General features: G+C 37.1%; 1 protein-coding gene and 1 long non-coding RNA gene across 5 annotated transcripts in view; one reads left to right on the top strand and one right to left on the bottom strand.

Annotated features, from left to right (window-relative positions):
* The window catches only part of RALYL (RALY RNA binding protein like), an 834129-nt gene extending 822501 nt beyond the window's left edge, over nt 1-11628 (bottom strand). For 2 of the 4 annotated variants that reach the window (XM_049700753.1, XM_049700755.1), the window contains exons 1-2: nt 11266-11381; nt 10436-10535 (exon numbers count right to left, since the gene is read on the bottom strand). The gene's annotated coding sequence lies outside the window, so the exon portion shown is untranslated. Of the gene's footprint in view, nt 1-10435; nt 10536-11265 lie in introns of all 4 variants that reach the window. The other 2 variants (XM_004276159.3, XM_033439829.2) reach the window with 2 other exon arrangements.
* The window catches only part of LOC125961784 (uncharacterized), a 387293-nt gene that overhangs the window by 327976 nt on the left and 40155 nt on the right, over nt 1-19162 (top strand). The window lies entirely within an intron of this gene.

The following is a 19162-nucleotide window of genomic DNA, read 5'->3' as shown; positions in this document are numbered from 1 at the left end:
CTGTAGCTGCCCTTGCCTCCTTCCCCAGCCCAGATTTATGGTCAGTCTGCAATAAAATACCTACTACACCTAGAAAGCCCAGCTCTTTGCTTTACGTTATGCGTGCCTTGCTAATCTCCTAATCAAGGAAAAATCAATTGTTTGTTGACCCATTCAAATTACATGTTGCATTGCTAGAGAGAGTGATGCAATTGTGTCAGCTAGTGAAAACAAATGGTTAATTTTGCCAACTTCCTCCTTATGGCTGTAGACTCTTTGTATAGACCTCTTGCATATTCTCTGCTAAATTCCTATCCCTATGCTAGTTAATCTCAACCTACCACCTTGAGTTTACCTGAGAAAACTAATCATTAGATGGCAAACTCCCTGCAGGCAGGGTCCTTAACTAGTCTTACTTACCACTGAGTCCCCATCCTCCAGTACAGGGCTGAATAAATAATGAATTTAGTTAACTAACAAACTGATACAATTCCCTTCCTCTTCTAAGATGTGACCAGCCTCTTCTTGTGCTACTACTGATCATACCAACCTTCTTAGAACATTCTGAAACTTGCTCCTGAAAATTACTTTCCTCCCCCAATACCTCTATCTCTTCTTGCTAAGGGAGTTCCATCCTGAAAAAGGTAAATACACATCCATAGATCCTTTATTATGGCTTAAAAATAATCCCTCCTCCAATAATATTACTCCCTTGAATAATATTTCATTTCTACAATTAACACTTAACTGAACTTACTTCTTGTCTTCATATCTTCAAAGAGCCCATGTGACCTTAAACATGGACAACTGGATTTCTGCTTGTATTTAACCCTAATATGCACATTTTTTCTCAATGACAACTAACAGACTTTTCAACACTTTTACTGAAAATATTCAAACAGATAATTTGAAAGAATAATACAATAAAATCTGAATAATCACTCCCTGGATTCAAAAATTATTAACAAATGATTTGATTTACAGACACACACTTTACCATGACTTATATGAAATTAGGTTGCAAACATCATGGCATTTATCCCTAACTAATTCAGCATGCATCTCCTAATATCACTTATAACCTAGCCCATGTGCAAATTTTCCCAATTCTACCAAAATTTGATCTTTTTTATAGCCTTTTTAAAAAAACTGAGATCAAATAAAGCTCCAAACACTGCATTTGGTTGTCTTTAGTCTCTTTTAATCTAGAAAAGTCTCCCCACAGTGATAATGTCTTTTGAAGAGACTAGGCCACATGTCTGGTATCTTCATGAAAAATACTAAGCCCTGTGAATTTGTATGATTATTTCCTCATGGTTCAGTTTAACAGCTTCCACTTTCCCTGTATTTTTCTGTAAATTAGAAGTTAAGCCTAAATAGGTTTTAGATTCAGCTTAAAACATTCTGGCAACAATATTTCACAAATGGCTCTGAAGACTTCATACTGCATCCATCAAGAGGCTTATGACCTCAGGCTATTAGTGACACCGGGTTCGATCACTCAGCTCTTTAAGGTAAATGCCAAATGCAATTAAGAAGTAATCCTTGGGCTTCCCTGGTGGTGCAGTGGTTGAGAGTCCACCTGCCGATTCAGGGGACACAGGTTCATGCCCCGGTCCAGGAAGATCCCATATGTTGTGGAGCGGCTGGGCCTGTGAGCCATGGCCGCTCAGCCTGCGTGTCCAGAGCCTGTGCTCTGCAACGGGAGAGGCCACAGCAGTGAAAAAAAAAAAAAAAAGTAATCCTTGAGCACAAGGAGAACACGTTATTCCCCAAAATATTTGTAACTAATGGTTTTAGCACCTGTTGATGATTCTTGCTTGAATCATTTATTTCAATGTGAATTACAAACAGCTAATTCTAGCATTTCTTACACTTACATATTTTGTAAAGAAGAGCTGTCCTTCATCAACTAAACAAGAGTTCCTCCTAATAGGAAAGCCAACCATTTATTTCAATTTATATTATTTTCAGAATCGATTTATTAATATTTTTTTTTTATTTAGAGTATCAGGATGGACTCATGGGCTTTATTCAATGTTTTACAGTCTGTTACAGTCACTCTTGTTGGAGGAAGTCACTGAGAGGATGTGACCACTGGTTGACCCTAGAGTAGGATCCAAACAATCAGAGGCTTCCTACCCCCTCTCCTGTCCTTGTGTTAGGCAGGAAGCTAGCCCTGAGCAACAAGAGGTGGTGCGCCCCATAGCCGCCTAATCCTGCCAAACAATCTGCCAACCCGGCCCCAAACATGCCCCCATCAGTACGCCAAAACAGTCAGGGGACCAGAAAGATCCCCCACTGGCCGACTGGAGGGACCTTCCGCACTCTGGCCCATGTACACACCTCACGCTATCATGTCCATAGATAAACTTTGGCGGCCATTAGGTTCATTAAATGTTCATAAATATTCTACGAATACATACATCTGATTATAACAGATTGAATTATGGGAAGGACATGCGCAGCAGAGCCTCTTGTTATATAACCTGCAGCTGTCAATCAAAACTGTCAATCAACAACCTTGCCTTAAAAACTCTATACCCCAGCCCTCCCGGGCCACTGCCTTTCTTGGCCTGGCCCGCCTCTCTCTTGAGGTGTTCTCTCTGTTCTCTCCGTATCTTCAATAAACTCTCTTGCAACAGTTAAGACCTCAAATTCTTCTTTGCGTCCTTACCAACAACCGAGGCCCACGGGAGGAGGGGTCTCCAGACCCTCTTCCACTAACACTTGGAATGCATATTTAGGCACTTCCAGGACTTAGTCTTGAGAAAGCAATGTGTTGTTAAGAACATCTGGACTGGTTACATGACTGAACCCCATCAAGGCTTCTATACAGGGATTCCCCCACTTCACATTTACTAAAGACCTGCATTAGTACCCATTTTCACTAACTGAAAGAAATCCAAAGAGGATTTTCGTTTTATGAATAAAATCAAGAAGCGAAAATAGCATTCATTATTTTGCATCGAGCCTCATAGAGACAGCACACACCAGAGCATTGAGAGTGGCACCGCCAAGTTCCCTTTGCAGGAATTACACTCAGCATCTCAGCAGCAAGCCCCTGTACCTTTAATTGTGTTTGTGAGCATCTGTGCTTTATCCTGATTTATTTTGTGCATCTATTAGCAAGATGTGTCCTAGGGTAATTGCTTCTTCTCTTTACACCACTTCGGCTTACAAAAGGTTTCACGGCAACGCTCCACTTTCAGAGAGTGGGGAAAATCTGAATAAACTTTTAAGATCCTGGTGCGTGGATGCAGAAATCGATTTGCCTTGCAGCCACCTAAGAAAAGCCTTGTACATAAGTTGTCCTGATTATTAAAACTGCCACCTACCAAGTTGGAGTAGTCTGCCTCTTTCTACAGTCTCTCTTTGCCCTCCCTGTACAGGGGCCAGTTTCTAATTTCACCTGACATTGGGAACCAACAACCACTGATATTCAAATTTATCTGAATTTGGCAACTGGGAGGCTCTTCAAGCTAGTTCCTATTTACAGTTACAGTTTACAAATAAGGTTTATACAACCTTATTTGTCTGGGGTCATTTCCTCACTTCCTGGCACAATGAGAGATCCCAGGCTCATCTTATACTTTTTCTGCCCGGACTTAAAATCAGCAAATTCTCCAGAAAGTTTGGTCCCCTTGAGTGGGAAATGGTATTTAGAAACCATAATTTGTGCACTAGATGTGCTCATTGCTGCTGAAGAAACATTGCTTGGAAGTAAGGAGACAGAGTTAGTAAATCTATTTTTAAAATATGTACAGTATATTTTAATATCTGATAGCTTAGCCCCCTTTGCCCTTCTTTTTCTGAGTTACCCTAGCTATTCTTGCTTTTTCTATTTCTTCTATATTTAATTTAAAATCAATTTACCTAGTTCCAGAAAATCTTCTTACTGGTCGTCCTATTTAGTCATGTTACATGCTCAAATGCATGTACACACACACACACACCCCCCACATAAGAATGTGACACATACAATCTTGAGAACTGATCTCTTTATGATGCTGTCACACCATATCCAGAATCATGGAATGTTTTTTCACTTATTTAAGTCTAATATGTCTCATTCATTTAGTTTCTTCTTAAAATTAATAGATTTTAATCACAGATTCAAGGACCTTTTTCTCAGATCTCATCTTCCTTCAAGCCTATACAACATCAGCCTTGCTGAACAACACTCTTCTCTCTACACACACACACACACACACACACACACACACACACACACACACTCCTCCCAAGCTTCAGTGGCTATCCTCCTTTTTCTCTTTCTCTGCCTTTAACCAGATCCCTTTACATCCACTCAGAAAAATGCAGGTGTTTCCCAAATGTCTGCCTCCTAAAGTTTTAATGTAGGTAATTTTGTAACATCTTTCTCTAGTTTTCAGTGTGCTTTCCAGCTCTAGATCTGAATTTCAATTGCATATTGGACATTTTATCCAGGTTAATATTAGAACTTCATGTTAGTGATATGTCCAAAACTGAACCATTCTCCCACCCCCAACCAAACCAGGCCCTCTTCTAGATATTTTTATTTTCTCCTGTTTTGTTTTATACTCCTGGTTTTCAAGATATCCAGATTCCAAAACTCAAAAGCAGCATTTGATAGTCCCTTCACCTTGGCCTCCAAATTCACTGATTTTATGGACTTGCAGATTGACCATCATCTTTGAAATTCATTGCATCACGTTCATTCACACTGCCTCTACTATAGTTTATATTTCCTATTCTTTACTGAAAAATATTATTTTTAAGTTCCAAGGAAACTAATAATAAAATCCTTTTTCACACATCTGAAGAGGCAATTAAAAACAGCATCCTAAAATAACATCTTGCAGTTATATGTGTTTTATGTTTTTAACAAACAGATAAAATGAGCTTGAAAAATGTCACATACAAATATGTGTAACAGTGAAATTCTGAGGTGGAGAAGATATTGATAGTGAGATGTTGGTAGACAGAAGAGACACCCATATTTATAGATTTACTGTGTTATGAAGAATTGGCTGTTCAGTTTTCCTTTACAAAAGAATAACTTTCCACATCACACTGCAAAAGCTTCAAGAGTAGAGACTGCATTTTGTACTAAATATTTATGCAGTGCTTTTCCCACAACCTCATCAAAGCCACCATAGACACAGAACCATCTATTCTGTCCTGACCACAGAGCATGAGTGGCTTCTCACAAATGTCCACGTATTGGGTCTGTTCAGAAAATCCTACGGTCCTGGAGAGCTGTGTGATGGCATGGTCACTTGAAGGCCCTTTCAGCACCAGTAAAGAGTCTCTGTGTAAATGGTGCCATTTTCTGTTATTTCTGGCCACAGCACTCAGTAGTAAAAACTTACCAAAATACAGTCATTTTAAATAATGTACCAAGAATACATATATAGCAGTTGTTTTATGCTAGGTAAAAGGAAACAAACAACATTTCATCTCTACAAATGGAGCATCCCTGTACAGAGGGAGAGACACATGGTGTCAATTCAGACATTCCTATCATTTGTCCCTCTACTACCTATGGAGCCTTGAGCAAATTACATATCTCTCCAAGTTTCAGTTTCCCCAAAAATATAAAAATGATGGTATCACTCATGGAGGGGAAGGACACATCGAAGTGCATGTATCTGACACATCAATAAATGTAGTCTTACTTTTCTTTCCCTCTCTTCTTGATTTAATGAAAAAGTAGCCTTTCCCTACTCCAGCCTGTTAACAATTTCCAAACTGACTCAAAAATATGTTGCTCCAGTTATAATTTAGCATATGGCTACCAAAATGTGTATAAATATTTTCTCTAAATACATGGATTAGGTACAAACGCAATTAATTTCCACCGCTGAAGTTTAAACAAAATATTCAACTACATTATTCTGAGCAAGAAAAAAATATATAGATAGATGGATGAGTCATATGTAATTTTATGAAACATATTGATGCAAGTAAAATCTCTAGTTTTTCTTTAATATGAAGGTGCATATTGAGGCATTCCATTGCATCTTTCAGAAAAGCAGGATAACGTTCCTATGATCTCCGCTAAAATTCTCCTCTCCATTTAGATTTATACACGGCCCAAGAAATAAATCTTGCAGTCCTGACCCCAGCTGCGGAGTCTCCAAGGACAGTCCAGAAGACATTTATCCTAAACACTAACTGAAGTTCTCCCACTGCCCTCTCTATGCCTAGGAATGGAAAGAAAAAGGAAATCAACACCTCTATATTTTCCAGAATGCAGTCCCAGAATAACTGCATCATACATAAATTAAAAACCTTTAATTTTATGGGAGAATTAGAAAAGCACAAAATCAATTTTCCACAATGTAAGTTTGCTATTTAACAAGAGTCTAACAAAACAACAAAAAAATTCCCCAATATTTTCTTGAAAATCTAAAAAGCTACAGGAAAAAGCAGAACTACTAAAAGTTGGCAATAGCTGGGTTATAATATGTATTCTACATGTCAAGACTTAATAATAAAAAGAGGAGTGATGACAGACATTTATGTAAGACTTGCTAAATATGTAATTACTTTCTGGTACATTCAATAATCAAACTATTACTTAAATTTTATTTAATAATTATTGTTCTCAAAGTCATGATGTAGTAAAAGTAATTGCCCTCATTGTCACTAATGTGAAAGTTTGTTGCCACTGTCAATTACCGAAGTTTATTAAAACGTCACACCGAATTATGAAAATAGGATTTTAAAGGTATTTATGCATGTCACTAGAAGTAGCAAATGATAATAATAATGAAACAATTAGAAAATAATAACAACAACTTCAGACCAGTAAGGAATTTTTTAGATTAATTTTTAATTTCTTTCGGAGCTCCATAAACAACTTGAAGAATACATTTCAACATTACCTCAGTTTTTCATACACAAAATAGAATTTTCTTAATGGCAATATGATAAAAGAAGTGAAGAAAATAGCTGTATTTTTTAAAGTCACAGCTAATCATCATTTAAAAATAAAATTTTGAAAAGTCAGAGAGAATAAATTAATTAAATTGTAAGTAAAATATTTTCAATTTCCTTTTTAGCATGGAAACAATTCTAAATACCCATTTCACTTCTCTTCTGCTTCCAGTGTAGAGTTTTATTCGATTTGATGCACTGTATAATTAGTGCTTACAATATCTGTAAACAGTAAGCAAAGCATTTGCTTTAGTCAAATGCTTTCAAGAATGTAACAGATATAGGAGCTTTTCCACACACTTCTTGCTAGCTGCTTTAAAAAAATGACTGTTTTAGTTAAGAAACAATTATTCATATAGCATGCGATTTTTCTAACTAGGAAAATATAATTTTTTTGTATATCAAATGTATGTGCATTCTTTTTCTATTCCATTATTTTCACATTCTGATAGCATCATTGTTCTGCACAAATTTGGTAGCTCTTTTAACCACTAGCCTTTCATAAAAATTAGAGAAAATAAACTATCTTTTTTTAAAAAGGCAACATATCTTTTGTAATTGAGTGCCTTTATAAATATGTGTTTGAAACTTTTCCCCCTTATATCTAACACCACCACAGTGTGGCTGCTTGATACACACTAAGAAAAAAATCAGTGTGCTACTTGCTTGCTTATAATCATGTAAGGATAAAAATAAGAAATAATTAAATGTTTACTTTTAATGATTAAAATTTCTCCATTTAAAAATTCTTGGACAGACCACACACTCAAGACAGAACCCCAGGTAGGGTTTTTTTTTCTCTACAATGTTCAAGACTGGGACAAAAAATGTAAAGTTAATTCAGTAATACAGGATTTTTCAAAATGTCCAAATTTTGGCATCCCCTAGAAAAGTTCTAGCAAATTCAGCAGGTTGTTTAAAATTTGTGACTATTTCTTTGTTGCATTCAGATAATAAAATATTTAAGGTCAGTTAGTGGTCCAGAAGCCAATTTAATCTTATGTGTCTTCTTTCCCTCATCCTCTACCTTCACCCCAAACCCTCTCTCCCAGCGAAACACTTTTTATTTCCTCTCAGTAAGCAGTAAAAAGTAGTTTGCATGATTAAGTTCATCAGAATCAGGGTGGGTTGCTTACTGAATTTAAGAACAATATTATTTTTCCATGAGAAAACAGTAGGCGGTGCTAACTCTAGGATACCACATTCAAAGATTTAAACCAAAACACTCACAGACCAGGTGACCAGTTTTTTAAAGAGTTGTGGAATTCCCAATATAATTCATGGAGGAGGAAATTTCAAAATTTCAATGTAATAGAAATTTAACATAAGTATGTAATATAATGGACAATCAATATTCCATGAAAACCTACTATGACTAAAGGTTCTTAACATGATCTTTATTTACAGAATACTTGCACAACTAAATATCTATTCCCACTTGAAATCCTATGAACATCTTCTTCCACCCCATTATGGTTTTAATCTCATTTGGAAACATCACACAGTACCATCTACATTCTTAAGACACCAATCTTAAGACACAATTACCTCCATCTTAGGGAAGCAAGTGCTCCTCTTAATGAAAATTCTGGTATTATTACTCAAGTTTTTCTTTCTCACTCACGGTCTCTCTCTTCTAAAAGAACTAAATGACTTACAGTGCATACACCCTACAAAGAAATATTATACACATGCATTGTCTTGCATTTTTAAATAAATGAGCATATCTACTTACATACATTATTATGATAAAAATGATTTAAAAAACACAGAATGTTGCAAGGGGCTTTTTAAATGTTTTTGCTGGCCGTTTAAATCATATGAAAAACTGCATTTTAGTAGAGTGCTCACCACAGCAATAAAATCAAAATTTACAGCTGCGTTACATAATATTTGTGTCAAATCTTTGAACTATGCCCTTCAGGATATCAAGTCTGGTGTATACATGCAACAGGACTTTCTAAACAGAGAAAAGCTACCCTGGGTACAAAAGTAACTCACACTGCTACTTCCGAAGACCTCTGAAATGAGAGAGTGCATTGTGAATTTAGAAATATATAGCTTTCTAAATATTGCAATAAATTTTAATCTTCTGCAGATAAATGATCACTTGCACTCCTCTTTCACCACAAAGAGTAAAGAAATACAGGCATAAAACTTCATTCCACCAACTGAGCTTGCAGACTTAAATATTTGCTTGAAAATCCATAGTGTATGTTATTAACATGTTTGTTATGGGCCCTTTTGTATATTGGATTTAGTTTTTATGCCTAGTTTTATAACCTACAAGAAAACTTAATCTGAGAAGTAAAAGTTATTTCACTTGCCTTATATTTATTTTAACAGAATCCAAATTATACAAAGCTTCAGAATCAAATCATTTAAATAATGGCCTCTAGACAACACAAAATTTATTTGGCCAACAAGTTTTCCAGCAGATTCTGTCACTGTGTTAAATACAGAAGAGGCTTTTTATTACCAACTGTGGTACATCTCCAAAAAGTAGTACCAGATTACACTGGAAACATCACAGGACAATCATAAAATACCATAAACTCTATAGAATACATTCAGCACTGAGTACTGTGCAATGCTATCAACACACCGAAATCTATTACCACCATCACCAACCCCTAGTCCTGTCCTGTGGCCGGTTCTCAGGGGGAAAAAAAAAAACCTTTGTCACCACCATGAAGTAGTTAAAAAGAGGGAAAACACATTGTCCCTTTAACACTCAACCTTATGGGTGTAGTCTCATTCACGCAAACTAACAGTTTCGTCCTCAACATTAAACCCAACTGACCATCACAGAAAGTAACTATCTCCCCCCACCCTGGAAGGCTCCAGGCAGTTAAAACCAAAGCAACACAACAGGGAAAGAAAAAGTCCAAAGACAGCACCGCTAAAAAGCCAAACCCTTCGGAACCGGCAAAACAGGCTGGGAAAGACCTACTGCGTTGTTTACTCGATGCAAACAGGAGGCGCGGGAGTTGAGCTTGCGGGGGCCGCTGCCATCCTCAGGGATCTGGAAAGGTCTCCAGCTCCCGGGCCCCGTGGCTAGAAGCCAGCCCCTTCGGAAGATGCCGCCCCTGCCGCTTCTCTCCCCCAGTCTCCCGCGCGCACGTAGGGGCCGCCCCGGCCGGCCCGAGCCGCATCCTCGACCCTCGACCCTCCTGCTCTGCAAGTGGCCCTCGGAAAACTTACAGGGCCCGCCGGCTGCCGCGTCCCCGGCTGGCGACGCCCGGGGCGCACGACGCCGCCCGCTGCGGAGACGACCTGGGCGCAGCCGAGGGAGGGACGGTATTTTGCGCACATCCAAAAACCAGCCCGAAGCCGGGGACTGACTTTGGCTTCCCCTAGCTCCCTGCACGGCTTTCCCCACCCCGGGCTCGGACACTGCCCGGAGCCGCGAGCGCGCACACACGCGCACAAACACACAAAACACACACGCACATACACACACAGAGATTTCTTTGCCAGGACCAGTGTTGCCATTGCAAACCCGGGAAACGCCTCCAAGGGGACCAAGTACCTGCTCTCTGCGAGCTGCTCAGCTGTTCACTTCATCCTCCGTTGACAAGGAAACCAAACCGCACTTCATTTTTTTTTTTTTTTCCAGAAAAAACCTTCCACTGCCATCATTTGAAAATTGATTTACGGGGAGGGGAGGGGGAGGAAGAAAGGATAATATAGATATAGATATCAGGATATCTTTCATAAAATTATCTCGGTTTTTTAAAAAAGTCAGATGTTCAAAAGTCATAGTTAATTTAAAGGAGGAAAAAAGTATTCGCTTAAAAATAATCCCAGTAACCAGCTGCAAGAAAAGTTTCATGTTATCAATGGGTATCAAAAACAGGAGGGAAAAAAACGAATTTGTTCTCCCCGGCTTCCAAAAAGGGCACAAAAATAGAAAATGCATGTCTTTGCTCAGTGGTTTGTACCAGTATTGCAAAACCACAAACTTGTAAACACTGCCGTAAAATCCCACCTATACAAAAATCTTATCAGAAAAAGAGTATGCCAAAAAAAAGAGTTAGAAACATGCTTTTTATTTTTACAAAGGAAAAAAAAATAGGCACCATACATCGCTTTTTCCTTCAAACCAGTTGCATATCTTGCTGGACTTGGGAGTCGCTCCCAGCGGGCACAGTCGCCGCGGACTCCCAGACACAGCGCCTTGTCTACAGAACCATCGCATGCTAGAAAAACTTGGATTCAGGAAAAGGCTCAAAACCATGCTCCTCCAGCTTTCCCAAATATAAACAGTAATCAAAGAAGTGGGAAAAAAAAAAGAAGAAGAAAAAAAAAGGGGGACCAAAAAAAAGAATAGGACAAGAATGCCACTGAGAAGGTACTCACCGAGAGGGAGTAAAATGTTGGAATAAAAATGAGATTTAGGATAAAATACAGTATGGCGGTGGAAGAAGGAATGAAGCGCGTTTTTTTCTCTCAGTCTCTGCCTCAGGCACTGACACGTGACTCGCAGCCAGGCTGACTTGCAGGCAGCCGGGAAGGACCGAGGCTGCGAGAGGGGAAGCCCCACGGAGCCCAACTCCAGCAGACCAGGCGGCGGCGGCGGCGGCGGGGAGCCCGGCGCCTGCGAGCGGCAGCACCAAGGGCGGCAGCAGCTGCAGCTCCCGGCGAGGCTTCCTCCGCTGTGAGCCCAGACGAGCAGGTGCCCCTCACGCTGTGGCTGAGCACACGCACACGCACACGCAAGACAGGCAGGGCGCCGGCGAGAGGGGGAGCCGAGCGGGGCTGGGCTGGAGGCGCGCAGCTGCCGCTGGTACTGCTGCTGTTGCTGCTGCTGCTGCTGAGGCTGCTGCCGCGGTCGCCGCCTCCGATGGGGAGCGCGTGTTCTGGGGGCAGCTCGGGGGATGCTGATCAAACGCCTGGGAGGAAGTGAACAACTTGCTGCTCACCTCAAACTTGTTGTTGCTTGCCACTTCCTTGTGTATTCATCTATTTTTCATCTCAGCGTAGTTACCTGGGGAGAGATCCCATCCCTTTCTCTCCCGAAGTTTCACTATTAAAGCCCTACTGAACTCAGTCATTTTTTCCCCCCCTGATTTCCAATTTCTCATCCCTCCTAAACTGCCTTGGCCTCTGCCATTCCCTCCCCCTAGATCTGCGCTTCCCCCTCGCGGTTCTCAGGGAACCTGGCTCAGCGCGCTACGGGGGGCGTTGTCACGGGCAAAGCCACCGTCAATCTTTATTGCCAACAGAACCCACAGCATCTCTTTTGCAGTCGTCAGACAGGAATGTTCGCAGTTTGAAAGACAAAACAAAATCTCTCATTTAGGCAACCTGGTCCGGGGTTTCTTTCTTCAGGTTTCAAAGCGATGGGCGGGGGTGGGGGGGTTCGTTAATTTATTCATTCTTGGACCAGGCATTGTTTGTTTTGTCTGCGTGTGCGCGCGTGCTTCCAAGCTCCTCTGGAAGGTCCCTGATCCATGGCAAGAGGCTCCTGCCAGACTGTTCCCCAAGTTGTGGGCTGGGGCTGGAAGTCAAAGGAGAGGTGCCAGGGAAACAAGTGAGTCCATTGTGTAAGTGCTCCCTGGGAGAGAGTGAGCACTTGGCGGTCGAGAGGGGGAGACGTGCACCGGGAGTGAGGCGGCGGCGCAGCCCGCGAGAGCCCAGGTGGCTGAGCTGTGGATTGTGAAGGTGAGGGTGAGAGAAGGATTACTCCACCTAGCATCTGGTTAGGATGCCTATCGCTTGAACAAAGATTCCATCGCTGGATGCAGTGGGATTCTTCTATTGCTTCCTGTTAAAGAATCAGTTTTCTGGGAGCTTGAACACATCTATTTTTCTTCATTTTTGTGCAATACTAATATCAGGACGGTTTCCCTGTGCTGCTTTGAATCTGGGTTGTGTGGAATTAATTAGCATCGCTATGTTTGAGAATGAGCAATTGACACAGTTCTGCAGTTCACAGATTTCTGCCCCTGATCTTTATCTCAATGTTTCCAATGTTGACATTTAAGATAAAATGCCTCTACCAGACATGATCTAGCCTGGACAATTCTGAAAATTAAGTACACATCCACTATAGAGAGCTTCAACAGCAAAGATATTTCTCAAGCACTCTGGTTCAGCATTCATTGACCACATAAAGTATTAATCCCAATTTAAATAAAAGTTTTAAAATAACCATTAAAATATCATTAAATATTTATTTTGGTGAATTGCCAACTCTATACCCACTTATTATACATACTTTAAGGTGAGATTTGCTGATTAGAAATACTGACTGAGAAAGATGAATGCATCAAAGTGGATCTGGTAATTTTGGAAAGCTTGCTGAGTTCCATTCAGAAATGACAGGATTTTAAGCTGGATAGTATAGATCAAATATTGTGCTTTTCATTTGTAAAATACATTGGGCTTCTTTAAAAAAAAAAAAAAAACTCTCCAAATGTGGTCTTTTTCTTCTCTGAGTCATGAATTAATTCTTCCCTACAATAAAACCCTTTGTTTGCTAAATTTTCCAAAATTTTCCTCCCATGTCAAAAAATATCTGATTCTAATCACTTAATAAGAAAATACTGTTTAATGCATTTTTTTACAGCAGTATTGAGAAACTCTACTTTAAAAATGAGTTTTGAACCCTTCAACTAGCTTGGGCAGTGCCTGGGTCTTAAAGAGTTATGCAAGAAGAACTTTGAAAAACAAGCTGTTTAGAATTACACTGCAGTAATGGCTGTCAGCCAATCACAGTGATTGTCAGGCTTTTATTATTCAATAAAATGACTACCCTTCATGTTAAATGCAATTCTGCTGAAGAAAAAGGGAGACATCAATATCCTCCCTGCCTTTTCCCATTACTTATGTAATGACAGTAAGGTGCTCAAAATATTCCATTTATTTTATTTCCAGTGTGCCATTTTTATCTTTTAAGTTGCATCACCATATTAAAACCAAGAGTAAACAAAATTAGACCAAGGGAACTAGTATTTACTGAGCATAGCCTCCCATTTAGTTCTTGTTACTGCTGTATGACATTGATTCTATTATACTCATTTTACAGATTAGGAAAATAAAGTCAGAGGATTTAAGTAATTTGTCAAGCATTCCATTGTTAGTATTAGAGGTGGAATTGAACTACATTTTTATCTGGTTTTAGAGCTAGAATAAAGTATTTCCAAAAAATACATGAAAGATACTAAATATTCTCAAATACTGCTACTGATGCCAATTAATAAATGCATGATATTCTAATTAATTAAGTAGATCTAAAATAAATTTGTGGGAATTGATTTGCCTATATTATTCCCAAGTTAGTAGCACACATATTTTCGTACACTTTTTTGATTCCATAAAACACATGGAGAAGGAAATGAAATTTCCTCAAAAGCAGAGATGAAGGGGTTAACTTTTTCTTTAGCAAAGATCTGTACAGAAAATATGATCATGAACTTCCTGGTCACATCCTCAGGAGTTAATGATAGAGACTTTAAAGCAAAGTTGCAATTGTGAACTGGCCCTTTTATATCCATTCTGAAGTAAGCTATGGAAGATTCATAACTGAAAAGTATACTAAAAAGTATACTAAATTTACAATAAGACAGACAAATAATGATGATTAAGGAAAAATCTACTTTGAAATCTATGCTACATAATCTCAATGTTTTTCCATTAGAAAATATTGAAATACATGAATCATATATGCATACATATATTTTGCATATGAATATACACTTAGAAATTATGTGCTACAATATCATGGATTCAATGCACACTTTTACATCCAATGCCCTCAAATCATTTTCTTCTGTTTTGCTTGATAATTTTTTCATAATTAGCTGATTTTAATTTTTGATTAATTTTATTATTTTTTCCATTGTATTTCCAATCCCTGCCTATGAACATACTTCACTTATGTGTCTCTTTCAAGTTTGAATGGTTTCCTTTACTTTTTCCAGTACTTCTATTGGAGGAACTGCAAATACCAAAACTCATCAAATAATTTGTACATATTATCAAAGAAAGTGATTAGAAGATATGAAAATAAACAGTAGCAGTGTATATGGCATGAGTAAAATAAGGAAGAAAGAACTATCAAAATTTCTGTGTAATTTAATTTTTAATATATATTTTATTCTTCACATATTTTGTGGAATCCAAAAAAATCAGAAGTATAGAAAAATACGTATCAAAATTTCTTATGATTTATGTACACTCATAACTATTTCCATATAAAATTAATAAAATATGCTAGGAAAATTAATTTAAAACAAATTAATGTGTCAATTAATATTCTTACTTTGAATGTATTTATTTTGCATTAAACAGATTGAGTGTAGTTCTGTGATAAAGTGACCTCCAGCAAAAGTGACAGTGTGTACACAAGAAAGCCCTGATGAGCTTCCTGATAAATACACTTTAGGCACAGAGAGGAAAAAGAGCAGCACGTGACATGTTCAGTGTTCTGCACCATTTGTTGTTATTCATTGATTACTGATGTGACAATCATGCATTCTAAAGAGGATAAAATATATCAGTTTTTAAATTTAGAAGCTATGAATTTATCCATGATATCTCTTTAGATTTGAAGAGTTAAAGATGAAAATGTGGTAATCCTAGAGCCAGGAATGTGCCTCTGAAAAGGTGCTAAAGGTTTAAAATATTAAGTTAATTTTAAAACACTCTTATGTATTAATATAATATAAGCATACAGGGAGCCTGAAGGGAACAAAAAAGAAGGGGAATTTACGCAAAACAAAACAAAATACAAGTGAGAAACATCATAAAGGGAAAATATGTGCCATTTAATAACTGCTTACTATATTTTAGTTGCTTGTCATATGTACTGTCTTAAAATCTACATAATTGAAACTGAGATTCTAAATGACTCTGCTCAGGGACACTGGACTAAAAAAATGGAACAGAAGAGCTTTCATTACTTTTCTAGCAATGGGAAAAGTAACTTTAATGATAAAGTGCCATCACTACAGCTAAGAAATTGAGAAAGTGTTAGTGCGTGGAGGGCAGGAGGGGAGGAGAATACAGAGGAGAAAGAGGGATTGGGAGGGGAATGAATAGAAAGAAAGGACGAGAGGAAGCAAGGACAGAGGAGAGAAGGAGGGAGGAAGGGAAATTGTGAGACCAAGAGCATTGGTTGGGGGGCCTGGAAAATCTCCCCCCAAAATACATGAGAAATGTAAGACAAGTGCAAACACTGGACAGATTTGGGTCACACAGAAGAGTCCTAAAAGACATGTGACAAAAAGTACACTAGAAAAATATTGCAGACTTTACAATATGTTTCTTTGGTGAAATTAAATGTTGCCTGAAAATTCCAGAAAACAGTCTTGCTGAGGTTAACAAAACTGTATACCGGAGGAAGTAACATGTTTAAAAAGAGAGAGAAAACCAGAAAGAGCTATCTTCATCTGTGTTTAAAAATCAAGAGATTGATTTATCCTATGACCCAGACTGGCAACAGAAGACAATATGGTTTCATTGGAAAAATAGTTTTGCCTAAAGAGAAAAATCTTGAAGATGTATGAGTAAAAAATGGACATTTTATTGTCTGTTCACAAGATCTTAAATTCAGAGTTATGAAGTAGCTCCTTTATGTACAGTGATATAGTTGTATAGCTATAGGTATGATTCTCCTGTTGATTTTTTAATCTTTGTTTACTTGTAATTTTTAAAACATGTGGCTTAGAGATGATCTGGATTTTAAGTATCAATATTAATTTAATTAAACTGTACTTTTTTTTTCTTTGAGGTAAGGGTTATTCATTTGTTGTTTGTTTAAGGATTATAACATTCAAGACATGGAAGTATGAGATTTGTTGGTTATTATTAACCAGCTCCTGTCAATAAGAAGGACTTTTAATTTCTATGAAATTTATTAAGTTATTTATTTCTATTAACATAAAGCTTACATTTGAAAACAAAATTTTTCTAGAAATGAGATGAAGAGTTTTCACAAGCCAGATAAGTATAATAAAATAATTCTATGCTGACAAATGATGTGACAACATACACTCTAAGCCTCTTTCTCCAGATTTGGACACTTAAATAATCAGTATTTGCTCATGAACATTTTTTGTACTAACAAATGTGTGAATAGACGTTTGGTTAAAAAATGATTATAGGAAATAATAGGAAATAATTAAATCTAATTTGTGGCATGTATAGATCTGTATTATCTGTATTTTTGGTCTCATTGAAACAATATGTTGTTTTTATATAATTATTCTGTTTTATATTCTTAATTTCCTCTGATATTCTCTACTCCCTTTTTTCTATCATCTCAGAACTTGGACCTCTTTTATCTTCCTATACATATTCAGAGTGTGTATGTGGGGAGGGGATAGGACATAGTAATACATTAATTCCTTGATTTTTACTTTATTTAATTAATAGAAATCTTTGGTACTAGCTAATGTGCTAGTAGACATTTGGTAAAAAAAAAAATGATTTTAGGGAATAGTCAATTATGAATGTGATATCTGTATGTCTGTATTCCCCAGATTTCTTTTTTCCCTTATGGATATCTCCCTCCTCAGTGTGGAGAGAGGTCAAACATGTTAAGATCTGAAAAGATCACAGCCCTTGTCTGTTTGGCTTCTGGTAGTAAATTATTTGTTATTTTATTCATCTAAAACTCCAGAGAAAAGAATAACAAGGATCAAACACAGGCTTTCCAAATAAAAGTATAATAAACTACTAGTAGGCCACTGGGCAGAATATGAATATTTCAAACTACAAACTTATAAATAGACAAACATTCCAGTTAAGCTTCACATCACAGGAAAGTAGCTCACCATTCATTATAAGTAGTCACATGTTCTTGCATGAGTGCCAATTTCAGATGCATTTGTCTATACAAATTACAGAAAATCAAACATAGGGCTTTTCTCTATTGTCACATAACTATAAAAAGATTTCATTAAAATTTGACACACATCATTTTTTGCTTGTTTTCAAGAAGAATTGGTAACTAATTTTTTTTTAAATAAAAACAAAAACTTAAACAGAATGTTCTATTAGTAGTCCCTAAATCAACTGTATTCAAAGCCCAGGAGATTAAAAAAAAAATGTATAAATTCCAAACAAAATGTAATATTTAAACTTGATACTTATTTTTCTTACAGTCTGTAATTTTTTGTTATTTGTACAACCAAAGATATAACATGTTTTAAAGCTTATAAGAATAAATCAAAAAACATTCTTCAGACATTTACTGGAGGCACAATTAATTGAAAAGGCCATTATCAAAATATTATAGTACACTAAATGAAAGTTTACAAAGAGAAAACAAAGATAGGAAATTTAAATCTAAATTCCCCATTAAGATTACATTCCTTTTTGCAGAGGAGGAGAGATTTGGTCGATATAATTTTGTCAAAAAGAAATGCATCTCCTAATTTTGTTCCAGCAACCTGCTCTGTTGTTTGATGAGGTGTTCCTAGAATTGAGTATAGTTACCAATAAAGCTAGAATCTCTTCTATTCAGGATAAGGACATTAATTAGAGTCCTGAAATATAATACCTCATAATTATATGCTAATTTAAATGTTATATATAATGTATTTTTATCATCATCAACCACAAAATCCAGTGGCTATGACAATGAATTGACAAGTATAACATTTAAGTAGATAAACAGATTAGGGAGGTAGATAGACTATTAAAACTTACACAATTTCCTTACTCATATACTACAAGCCATGTACAATTTAAATAATGATTATAAAGACATTCATTTGTTATTATGAAATAAATTTATTCTGTGTTAGAGAAATGCTCCTTTGGTACACTAAAGTATGTGACTATTTGCAGTTATCCAGCAATATGTAGAATTATTTTTCAACCTATTCAAGCAAGGTTGGGGATGCATAATGGGGAAAATTTGACGGAATAATCTCAGAGCTGAAACTTTGTTAACATGACTGTGAAAATGTACAAAGAAACACATGCTTCAGTTCTCTTCTCCAGGAAACACTTACAATATGGATCATAAAAGATATTCAAAAATTCAGACTTGGATTTCTTTATTCAAGAGTCAAATTTAACTAAGATGAAATCAAAGCATGTCGTATGTAAAGATTCTCAAATCAGACTAAAATTCAATAAATTCAATAAAATTCAATTTAAATTCAATAAAATATTTGTTTATTGATCCTATTTCATTCTTTTTCAATTTTTTAAAAAGCATGATTTTGTTTGATAAAACAAAATATCTTCAAAAGTTGCAGAGAAACCAATGTACCAGGTACCTGGCATCAGTTTCTTTAAC

This window comes from Orcinus orca, chromosome 17 (genome assembly GCF_937001465.1).
Source record: "Orcinus orca chromosome 17, mOrcOrc1.1, whole genome shotgun sequence".
NCBI lineage: Eukaryota > Metazoa > Chordata > Mammalia > Artiodactyla > Delphinidae > Orcinus > Orcinus orca.
This window is presented reverse-complemented; position numbering and strand designations above follow the sequence as displayed.